The following is a 12,283-nucleotide window of genomic DNA, read 5'->3' as shown; positions in this document are numbered from 1 at the left end:
AGCTCACACCACTGGTATAGTGAAAGTGAAGAAATATCATAAAAGTCACTCACCGTAACAGTTATTCGTCGGCACACTTCCACCGTGGACAGACATGTCGTTTGGCGAGAATGGCGGAAATGGTCGAAAGGCGCCGCTACTTGAAAACAGGCGCAAAAATTTGAGACTCTCTTTCTTTTATAATGTGCTTAATAATAAAACTGGAATTCCAAACGAACCCAGCTACATATCCGCCCGCACTGACCACCCACTTAAGGTGCGTGAGTACAACTGCCGTATAAAAGTATTTATATATAGTTTTTTTCCCACGAACAGTTCGTGACTGGAAGTGTCTCCCTTCGCGGGTCGCTACCGCTCCTCCTACATCGTTTCTGACCGATTTGCAAAGCCACCTGTCAATATAAGTGCAATAATTGTTGTCCGAGTGTATTATGTTGCTTTTTTTGAAATTCTTTCAAATTTGATTATTCCTAAAGCTTTATTCTTTAAGCAGTGCTGTATTTTAAAATATATTTTCTTTTGTGTGCGTGTGTGTGTGTTTAGGGTATGTTTACCTTTCTACAATGGTTTTTATTTTTTGTTTGTTTCTGATTCTATAGTGCGCGGGTTTTCTGTATTTTCTATGTAGACCGCATCATTTGCCCAATTTATTGTGTACTAGATGTTTGTTCTTATTTATGACGTTTCCCCCCTACAATAATGCCCCTGTGAGGGCGCTGTAGGTATTGTGTATAAATAAATAAATAAATAAACAAAGGGGAATCCCCATTGACGATGTCACTGGCGATTAGACTGAGTAGCTAGCCATTTTTTTCTGCAAACAATGCTGATGCAAATTTAGAAAGTAAGTCCGAAAGAAACACATGACACAATTTAATCTAGGCACTCAGAAATGCATCGAAGTAAAAAACTGTTGAGTCAATTAACTTTTCGAAAAAAAGAGAACAAGTTTTGGTTTCGGGTGATGGATTTGAATCGCTTCCGCGTTCCGCAAATGTTTGGACGAGTTTACCAGACAAGCTCTTCTTCTCAGTGCGAGAAAGCAGGGCATGAAGAAAACTGTTTTTTTTTTTTTTTTTCACAGTGTGCATGCAACACAACACCATATATATATATATATATATATATATATATATATATATATATATATATATATATATTCATGGAGTGCAGGCATAGATTGAGTCATGCATTAGGATTGAAATGCAGAATGCTGTTTGAACGATGACAGATGGTATGTTATGCTAACCAACTTCTGAGAATGTGGCTGCAACATTGGCGGATAGTGTGTTATTTTAACCAACTTATGCGAGCAGTGCTGCAACGTTGTAGTAAGGTGCTCAAGCTTCGAAAACATTGCCAGTATAGTAGCAACGTTGAGGCGACATTTTGCGCTACTAGGAGTAATGCATTAATACTGTTATTGCTGTTTTATTGTTGCATTTTAATGTTTCTTTTTGTCATACAGCTGTTCTGCCACTGTTGCGTGATGCCCCTATGGGAGCGTCGGCCTTTGTCAAGGTGTCCTTGAGACACCATTTTTCTTCGCGCTTTCAGTGTCACATACACATTGTATGTGATATGATTCAATATAAACTTAAATAAATTCAAATTGGAGCTGCCCAGAAATGTGACCGTATCCAAGTTGAAAAATTAATAATATAAGACGCTAAATATTTTATTACTGAATCGTATTTAAATAGGGGGCGGACAACAGCAACTGTTTTTTTTCCGTCCGCATGTCCACATAGCCTACTTGAGAAACAGCTTTGATGCACTGGTGACTATTTATTGTTAAAAATCTGCAATCTGTGTAGATAACCGGCGGCAAAATGTTTTACTGATTGATTTGTATATTCTTCCATGCCGATAAACCACAGCAGCCTTCATTTGACGACGCACTTTACAAGAATGGCGCTGGACTACATACAGAAAAAATAACACAATAGATATAGCTTACAACAAAAGGAATGATGACAATGGGAAACCGGCATTATTAAAGCATCATTGCACATAATCGAAAATTTGTAACAAGTCAGGTAGAAAATAGCTTTGTTATGAGAACACGTTGGCGTGATTAGTGCAGCCAGTTCGTACTGAACAAGCTAACACGTGAAGTCACTGTCATGAAATTTACCAGTGTGGCATTTCAGCTGCATCTCGACGCCCAGGTTTTCTCTGGGCACATTTCTCTGTGCGCTATCCCGCTTTTCGTTTTTCTTTAGCTTGCAAGAAATGCAGATTACAAATATGGCTAGTTATATCCATATACCTGGGCGGGACACCTTATCAAAATACACCTAATGTGTTTCTATTCATAGGCATTTTTTTTATTGCTCACTGCTTCAGCCAAGAGCGCTGATAACAATAAGCCCATTCATGAGAGTTATGTTAGATAATTTTATTATCGCTACTGTTTAGCAGATATAATGTGAAAGAAGGCCAGGTCCAGATGGCAAGGTCGTGAAGGCAAGGCAAGGTATGCCGTGTCAGCGTTTAATCTGATGGAGAAAACCCATGCGCGCGCCGGAGCCGGCGCCGCGGGACGATGATGATGGTATGTACAAGAGGAAGGAGATCATGGTATGTACAAATGAAAGAAGATCCGTGGAGGGCTCACACAATCTGCCCGGGGAGTCGGAAGCGGCCAGCCTGGCCGTTCCTAACCAACCGATGTACCGCGGCGCACCAACGGCTTCAAGCGAGATACATGAACAATTTCAGTTCCACGGTGGCGTCGGTCAGCTGGGGGATCAACAGGTGTGACTTGGTAGTTTACTGGGAAAGTTTAGTTGATTACCTTGTAGGGACCAAGATAGCGGCGCTGAAATTTATCACGAAGGCCAGGGGTGCGCAGTGGTGTATAGCGCAGTACTTCGTCACCAGGACGAAAAGAGACCACGCGATGCTTCGAATCGTAGCGACTCTTGCGGTCTTACTGGCACGCTTCTGTGTTGAGGCGGGCAAGATGACGGCATCTTGCCACACGGGATAAAAACTGGGCTGGTAATGATGAGGAGTAGTCGGGCGTAGAGAAGAAGGAAGTGTCGAGGATTGTATTTGGAGGACGACCGAAAACGAGGAAAAATGGGGAGTAACCGGTAGTCCGCTGTACTGCAGTATTATAGGCTAATGTGACGCATGGTAGAACAGTATCCCAATTTCCATGATCCGGTGTGATGTACATGGATATCATATCCGATAGGGTGCGGGGAAATCGCTCAGTCAAACCGTTAGTCTGGGGATGGTAGCTTGAGGTTGTGTTATGGAGGGTGGATGACGCACGAAGAACTTTGGATACGACTGTCGATAAGAAGGCCGTCCCGCGGTCACTTACAGGCACCCGAGGAGCGCCATGACGCAATACAATTGACCGCAAAAAGAAATTAGCTACCTCTTCAGCGGAACCAGTCAGTACAGGGGCCGTCTCAGCATAGCGTGTAAGGTGGTTGACAGCTGTTATAATCCAATGGTTACCCCCATTGGAGAGAGGAACGGAACCATATCAGTCGATGCCGACTACGTCGAATGATGTGGTGGGACAGGGAAGGGGCTGTAGGAGACCAGCGGGGGAAGAAGTCGGCCGCTTGCGACGTTGGCACAGGTGGCAGGAAGCAACGTATTTAGCTACGGTGGTAGACAGGCCAGGGTAAAAGAATCGCCTTTTCACGCGGTCGCATGTTTTGTTAAAACCAAGGTGACCTGCAGTAGCGTCATCGTGGAAAGCCGCTAGTATACGTGGGCGAGGCACACGCGGTACGACTGGGAGCCAGCGAGTCCCATCAGAATAATACACGTAGCGGCGTAGTATGCCATCTTCAAGCTTGAAATTGTGAAGCTGTCGACGAAGCCTAGCGTTGGGTGGGCTCGAAGCGCCGATAAGCCGGTCGATGATGGGACGACAGTAGGCATCAGCTAATTGCTGTGAGTTGAGAGCGTGCTTGTTCTCAGAGCCGTGAAAAGAAACTGCAGTGATATGCGCTGGTGGAAGTGATGATCGGCTGTGGTCAGAGGTGGAAATGCAGTGTGAAGAATAACAGCAGGCTGATTCCCAAACCGGGCAGCGAGAAAGAGCGTCGGCGTCTTGGTGTTGGCGACCCAATTTATAAACGACGTCGAAGTGGTATTCTTGCAGGCATAGAATCCAACGGCCAAGTCTGCCTGTCCAATGTTTCAGGGAAGATAACCAGCAAAGAGCATGGTGATCGGTCACAACTGTGAAATGACGACAATATAGGTAAGGGCGAAACTTTTGAACATCCCAGACGACGGCGAGACATTGATGCTCGATAATTGTGTAGTTTTTCTCAGCTTGAGTCATGGTCCGACTGGTGAAGGCAATCACTTTCTCATGTGAAGTTGCATCGCGCTGCAGAAGTACAGCGCCAAGACCATGATCACTGGCATCAGTGTGCAGGATGGTAGGAGCGCTGTCGCTGAAGTGGCGAAGAACTGGATCTGATGTAAGCGCGTGCTTTAGGTCGTTAAATGCAGTGTTGCATTGTTCAGTATACACGAAAGGGCTGCGCGCTTTAAGTAGTTCATGAAGTGGCGCAGCAATAGTTAGAAAATGTCTTATAAATCGCCGGAAATAGGACGCCAGGCCGAGGAAACTGCGCAAATCTGTAGTTCGTTGCGGACGAGGAAAGTTCAAGACCGCGGTTATTTTTTCAGGGTCTGGGCGAATGCCGTCATGGCTAACCAGATGTCCCAATATTTTAATTTCCTTCTCTGCAAAGTGGCACTTGGTATTGAGCTGAAGGCCTGCTGAAGCAAGACACGTGAGGACTTCGTTCAGGCGCGTGAGATGGTCGGTAAAAGTTGACGAAAAGAAAACAATGTAATCCAAGTAACATAAACAGGTTCTCCATTTGAGGCCAAGAAGTACAGTATCGATCACTTTTTTTGAAATGTTGCGGGTGCGTTACACATGCCGAAGGGCATGACATTAAACTCGTAAAGTCCGTCAGGAGTTGCGAAAGCGGTTTTTTCTTTGTCGCCCTCATGCATAGGTATTTGCCAATAACCTGAGCGGAGGTCCAAGGTCGAGAAATATTCGGCACCGTGGAGAGATTCAAGGGCGCCATCAATACGCGACATCGGCTAGACGTCTTTGCTGGTAATTTTGTTGAGTGCGCGGTTATCAACACAAAATCGCACCGCTCCATCCTTTTTTTTTAACTAATACTACTGGGGAGGACCATGGGGGCTTGTTGATGGACGAATAATATCGCGATGGAGCATGCATTGACATTTTCTTTAATTACTTTTCGTTCCGAGAGAGAAGCCCGATAAGGTCGTCGGCATACAATTGAGTTACCTTCGGCATTGATGCGGTGATGTGCAACTCTAGTCCGTCCCAGGGGTGGGGAAGTGGCATCAAAAATGGCTTGGTGGGCTTGAAGCAGTTGCAACAATATGGTTAGGATTGATTGTCTTCGACAGCATGGAAAGAGAGACTTGCGATGAATCACGTTGCGGAGGTAGCGGGGCAGTGAGCACCATCATGGATATAGGGTGAGCATCCACTTGCATGGCAGGGAAGTTCCTTTAGTCAGCACGAGGGATTCACGGGAAGTGTTCGTGGCAGCTACTTTCACTGAACTGCTGCGGAATCGTACAAGACTTGATGGGAAGGCGATTCCACGTGGAAGGTGACGACGAGATGGTGCGATGAGTACATCCCCGTCACTGATGTGTTCAGAAACAACGGTAATAAGTGTTTCGCACTCGGGAGGCAATACAGTATCAGCTGTGGCAATGAGGGAATGATGCCGTGCTGAAATGTGAGATGAAAGATCACTGTCTTTCATATGGATGACACAGTCGCCACAAGAAATTAACGCTGAAGTGGTTGACAAAAAATCCCATCCAAAAATCGTCAAATGCGCGCACGGTGAAAGCACAGCAAACTGCACAAGGTGGCGGACGCCATCTATAACAACTCGAACTGTACACTTTGCTTAAGGGTGCAGAGGGACGCCATTTGCTCCACGAAGTTCAGGTCCATCATATGGTGTCGTTACTTTCCGCAAACGGTGGCACAAATCAGCATGAATAACAGAAAGTGCAGCTCCTGTGTCGATCAAAGCTTCGACCGGTAATCCTTCAGCTAAAACGGAAATCATATTATAAGGGCAATGAGGAGGACTTTTTGAAAGTTCGCGAAGTGCAGTTCCACCTCCGGAAACTGCATCGCTTAGTTTTCCGAATTACGGACAGGAACAGTTGTTGCTGGTCGGAGTGGCGAAACAGAGTGGTGGTATGTTGAAGGGGACCGGCGTAGGGGTACATGAGCCCCACTTGGTTCAGACGAGGATACCGGCGGTGGAGAGAATCGACGAGGTTGGCTGGAAATTGATCGTCGCTGGTAATATGCACGTATGTCACTTTTCAAGGCGTCATAACCACGTCACTCGTTCTGAATGCGTCGGCGACAAAAGCGAGATATATGGCCTCGAATTCCACAATAATAGCACACTGGGCGAGAGGGGCGCCAAGGTGCGTAATAGGGTGGCGTTGGTTGAGCCGTCGTCATGGCGTTGATGTGGTTGTAGGGTGGTGCTTGGGGTGGGGGAACAAAAGGAGAAGGGGATGCAGCGACGTGAGCGTAAGCCGGTGCTGGGCGAGGTGCAGAAGGATCAGGTGTGAGAGGGTGGTTGATAGTGGCCAACTCTTCTTTAATGATGTGGCGGAGGCCGGCCTCGTTAGAAGAAGGAGACAAATGATCGCACCCGTGCCGACAGAAAGGGCTGAGGGCTTGGAGCTCCTCGTGGATTATCGCTCGAATCATGGCTCGTAGATCGAGGTCAGTAGAGGACGGGGCAGTAGTGAAGCCGAGCTGCAGTCGGGAGGACTGTAGCTGGTCGAGGCGTCTGCAGGTCGTTATAATGGAATCAACACTTGATGGATTCTGAGCAACTAGAGTGTTATAAGCCATTGAATTGATTCCCTTCAAGACATGATGTACACGTTCAGATTCCGGCATGGTGGGACTGATACGCCGACAGAGTGCCAGCACGGCCTCTATGTATGACGTATAGGACTCATCGGGACCTTCACGGCGGGTAGCGAGCTTGTTCCTTGCGATAGCTGTCCGAACAGCCGGGTCGGCGAAGTACTGTCGGAACTGCTGCTTGAAGGTGGGCCAGTTAGTGGTGTGGGGCTCGTGGTTAATAAACCAATTTCTGGCGACCTCAATAAGGTAGAAAGATACGTTCAGAAATTTCAAAGCGTCATCCCACCGGTTGTAGGCACTGCAGCGCTCATAAGTGTCAAGCCAGTCATCGACGTCTTCATCGCAACGACCAGCGAACAGCGACAGGTCACGTTGTCATGTGGGCACCATCGGAGGCGGCGGTGTAGCCGAGGTAGAGGCTCCGGCCGGGTCGGGACTGCTCTCGGTTGCATGACGATGGTAGTTGTTAAACGGCGACCGGAACGTAGCTCCAGTGAGAGGCAGGGCACAAGGAAGCAAGGGGATCGAATTTCACCTGCAGCACCCCCCTCAGCACCTCCACCACTTGTGAAAGTAGGCCAGGTCCAGACGGCAAGGTCTTGAAGGCAAGGCAAGGTATGCCGTGTCAGCGTTTAATCTGATGGAGAAAACCCAAGCGCGCGCCGGAGCCGGCGCCGCGGGACGATGATGATGGTATGTACAAGAGGAAGAAGATCATGGTATGTACAAATGAAAAAAGATCCGTGGAGGGCTGAGATTATGTATGTATAATGAAAAGACAAAGTACACCAAGCAGTTCCCTAGCCCATTTCTTTATATTTAAGCCTCATAATTTCGCAGAAGTAATATCTGAGCTGAAGTTTTTTCCCCATTTCTCTGTATTTAAGCCTCACAAGTTCGCGGAAGGTATATCTGAGCGCAAATGTTTCTAAGTTAGCTTAATGCACTCTACAGTCGTAACATAACGTCTTTTTTTTATTCGCAAGCACAGTTGAACCAAGAAGCTTGCACGGTTCTGTCCGCTCTGTGCTGTTCATCTCCAGCAGAAGCCATCTGTTAAGACGCATGCACTTGAAAGCGACATGAAAATCGTGTCGCGAATTGTCAGAAAGGACTGGGTGCAAACGCTGCACTCGACTCCAACACGCGATGACCAGCTCCTTTTCTGCCCCCCCCCCCCCCCCCCTCATCTATACTTCGCCTCAGAAGATATCTGCAGTGCTGTGAAAGGCCGACGAGCTCTTGCAATTGTGCTCCTACTTGCCTCTCGTCCCTGGGCACTATAACAAAGAAATGGGCTCCTACTGTTACCCCGCCGCTTTGGGGTACCAGAGGTGCGTAGGAGCACCATTGCTTATTGTAGTGCGGGTGATCCTGATTCGACCGGGTGCCTCTGCCTTTCGCAGTCCTCCAAACATCTTGAGAGACTAAGTTGTATGTTGGAGCAATGAAGACACCTAACAGCAGTACTGGCTCCTCCAAACTCCCCCGCTTTGTCCAATTTCACGGAACACGTTTGGATCGTTCGATGGTTTACTGACCCTTGCTGCATTATTTGCTCCTCTCACCCCTTGATTCTCTACCAACGATCCCTACACTACGCACTCCGTATGTGCCCAGCGCCATCACTCGTGCTACCCTCGGCCCAAATCTGTCTTCTCTGAGCGCAGCAAAATTTTTACATTCCATCAATGCGCTTATCAGCACAAGCTGCCAAATGAGTGAGTATATTTTTTGGTTCTACTTTAAAACTTATATTTTTTACGCACGCTCGCGGCCTAAAGTATTACGAGCAGCAGAATGCAAAACCAAAATAATTTATCGCTGCTGAGTCTGCAAGGGTCGCTAATAGTTCACGTATTATTTCAGCAGATTAAACTCTCTTTCTAATTATATAGTTCTGCTTTTCATCATGCTCCTTGTGTAATTAGAACAGGTTGTTTTTTAGATTCTGAGCCTTTTTTTTGCATGTACGCGTAGACATGCTCTTAAGCTGGAACAGCTGGAATTGTCCCAGGGAAGACGGTGACATATATTTGTTTCTACTAAATTTTCCTGCTCCACACTTTTGAACACCATGCCTGATGCGCCGCATACAAAGGCAAGCGATACCTAAGTTAACATGGAGCAGTTTTTTTTACGCCAGTACCGCCAGTTAACGATGGTCGACAGAGTTGCTTTTCGCTCAGCCTCAGCCGACTTAAGTTCGGAGTATTTCCCAAAATTAGGACTCCAGTCACTGTACACAATGGTATTGTTTGTTGCAATATATAGTTACGGTGAAATAACAAAGGGGGTGTTTATTTACAGTGATATGGAAATGGGACAAGTTGAAGCCTACTTGTCCCCAAGCACCAACGATTTCTTCTCTTCTTCTGCCAGACCAGCACAATCCTTCCTCTTCGTCAGTAGCATTACATTTCCCCCCTACTCAGCCTAAGCCCTCTGGGCGTGTTCGTGCGAGCGAGGCTGACACGGCTTCAAGCGGGCAACATGACATAGTTCAGTTTTGGCAGACCGACGACTCAATGCTGTCAGGCAGGCTATTGCATAAGTTAAATCACTGATGCATTTGACAACCTCATATGGGCCGTCATAGGGGGCCAAGAGTTTTTGATGTAGGCCACGGTGCTGAATTGGACGCCACAGCCAGACTAAATCGCCTATAGAGTACGTGACCCGCCGGTGACTGGCATTGTATCGCACTTTAGAACGTTCTTGTGAAGCGCTAGACCAGAATCGGGAGATTCTCCAAGCTTCTTCGGCGAGACAGAGGGTCTCAGCCAGGGAGGGGTCTTCACGGCTTGAGAACGGCAGGATAGTATCCAGGGAGTAGCCTGGCGGTCTGGCATACAGCAGGAAAAATGGACTGTACCCAGTCGTCTCATGCGTGGCGGTATTAAAGGCATACGTGATGAAGTGTAGTATGGTGTCCCAGTTCTTATGCCCTGCATCCACATACATGGCTAGCATGTTGATAAGCGTTCTGTTGACGCGCTCAGTCAAGCCATTTGTCTGGGGATGGTATGGCGTCGAGTGTTGGGAAGTTACGGCGCATAAACGCATGAGCTCATCAACAACATCAGTCGGCAGCGATCAGTGATGACAATTCGTGGCGGCCCGTGTCGTAAGATGACTGAGTGCAGCGAGAAAAGCGACACCTGATGCGCTCTAAGAGATGGACGAGCGCCAGTTTCGCAGTAACGTGTGAGATAGTCCACGCAGATTACAATCCAGCGATTTCAATCCACGGACTTCGGAAACCGACCTACGAGAATCTTCGTTAAAACCTACGAGGTCAATGGCTACTTGATCAAACGGAGGGGTCGGGGTCTTCACAGTGTGCAGCAAGCCAAATGGAGTTGCAATAGGACGTTTGTGGGTGGCGTTGACATCGTTTGTAGCAGCTAGCAACGTATTGTTCAATCGTCGAGCGCATTCTGGGCCAGTAAAATTTTTCTTGAGCACGGTTTAGTGTTCGAACCGATGTCAAATGCCCAGAAGTGGGATAATGATGCATGACACGCAATACGTCCGTGCACAGCGTCTTGAGAACTACGAGTAGGTAGCGCTGGCCGACAGGCGAATAACTTTTTCCATAGGTCATCACGCACACAAAAACGGCTTGTAGGTGCGCTGACTTGGGCGGCGTACAACAATATATTTTACATCAATATATTTGTTGTAAAATGAAAAGATGTTATTAAGTTATCATTATAAATTTCTGGAATAAAATGCTGTAGTGTGGTGAGATATTCCCAGCCTCAAGGTTGTCTGTTTGTTTCCACGTCTGCTTTGCGAAAGAAAATTACTCTTGCTATTCTAATCAGACGTGGAGCGTAGAAATACGCGGTGATGTGTTACTGCTTCTCACTCTTGATCAATCGGTAGTTGTTGTGCGCATAGAATGTTAGCTCCCATGTATTTTATGACCAGAAATATTTAGACTGATCTCTTTCTGCATGATGGTTTGATTTATTTTTGCTTGCAATGCCCATATGGTCTTAAATTCTGATTTCAGGGTCAGCAACATTTCCAGTTATGCTGTCCATCCCTTCGGCGACTGCAATACAATACCTTGTTGTCATCAGCATCGATGTCGTAATGAAGCATGGAGAATAAAGAAAACAAGCATTTACGCACTTTAAAGCTGTGTGGAGTGGTAGCAGGTGATGCTTTATATAAGCTAGTCATACTTCAGCTTATACGAGTCCTGCTTTTTCTATTGGCCAGCGCTTAGTACCTTCCATTACTCCTTTTTATCTTCTTTAATTCATAACAGGTGTCCAATGCCTCTTAGCGGTCGAGCTGTCTCAGTTTATCTCTGTTCCATAAAACTACGCAATAATTATTGCTCCATGAACCTCTTCGCGCGCTTTTTGGCCGTAAATTTCGTCGCTGCTCCGGAACTTTGCCATGCGCCTGAAAAAAATAACGTCCCCGTGTACTGAATTTTGTTCCCGCTAATTGTCTGCGGCTGTGCGATGTTCGATATGGCTCTGTCGCTAGCCGGAAAGCACTCCTATTTTTGCCTTAGTGGAAATAAAGCAGGAATGCAACCTGCCACATGTTTCCTAAATTTGCAAGCGCATGACCTTTATATGCAGTACATTGGACCATTTTTAAGCAGGAAAAGAGCTTTCCTTGGTGTTTACTGTACTACTAGCTTCCCATATCTCGATCATTGTTTCCATGCAGTGCTGGCTTATAATAACGCCAGAAAGAAAAAAATACTGCTAGTTGGACTATTAACTTAGAACCTTCGCTGCAAAATAAAATGATTAAGTGCATATTACCCGTCCTGAAATGTTGTGATAGGTGCAGATGAGATCTCTCTGAAATTACCTGCTCGTAAAGAGCAGCGCTAACAGTATATTTGTTTTGATTTTCTCTGTTTCCGCATATTCCATATCTTTTACAAGGACGACATATACATCGCTGAAATACAGGTGTTCATCATCAGATAAATTTCCTGATCGGTCGACCTTGGGGAAGGCTGAAGGAGACACCTAGTTGAGTTTTCTCAGAAGGCATCTGAAACTGCCCACAATTTAGCCCCTTGCCCTGCACTTGGACGATACCTGCGTCGCCCTTCGGAAACTCCCCACTTACCAGCCACCTAAATACAGATGCTGCCACTGCGCCTTCAGTGAGCCTTGCACCCGTCAGAACTTCCGCACCCGATCTTACTCAACAAACCTCTGGGACGCATGCACACTCTTTTATCACTTAAAAAAGAAATTTCATTTACAATACATATTTCTGGTTTTGCTTCAATGCATTTTTCCAATCAGATTAACAAATATCGCTATGCATGTGAATGGT

This window comes from Amblyomma maculatum, chromosome 11, assembly GCF_055883805.1.
Source record: "Amblyomma maculatum isolate TAMU_Amacu chromosome 11, ASM5588380v1, whole genome shotgun sequence".
In the NCBI taxonomy this organism is placed as follows: Eukaryota; Metazoa; Arthropoda; class Arachnida; order Ixodida; family Ixodidae; genus Amblyomma; species Amblyomma maculatum.
This window is presented reverse-complemented; position numbering follows the sequence as displayed.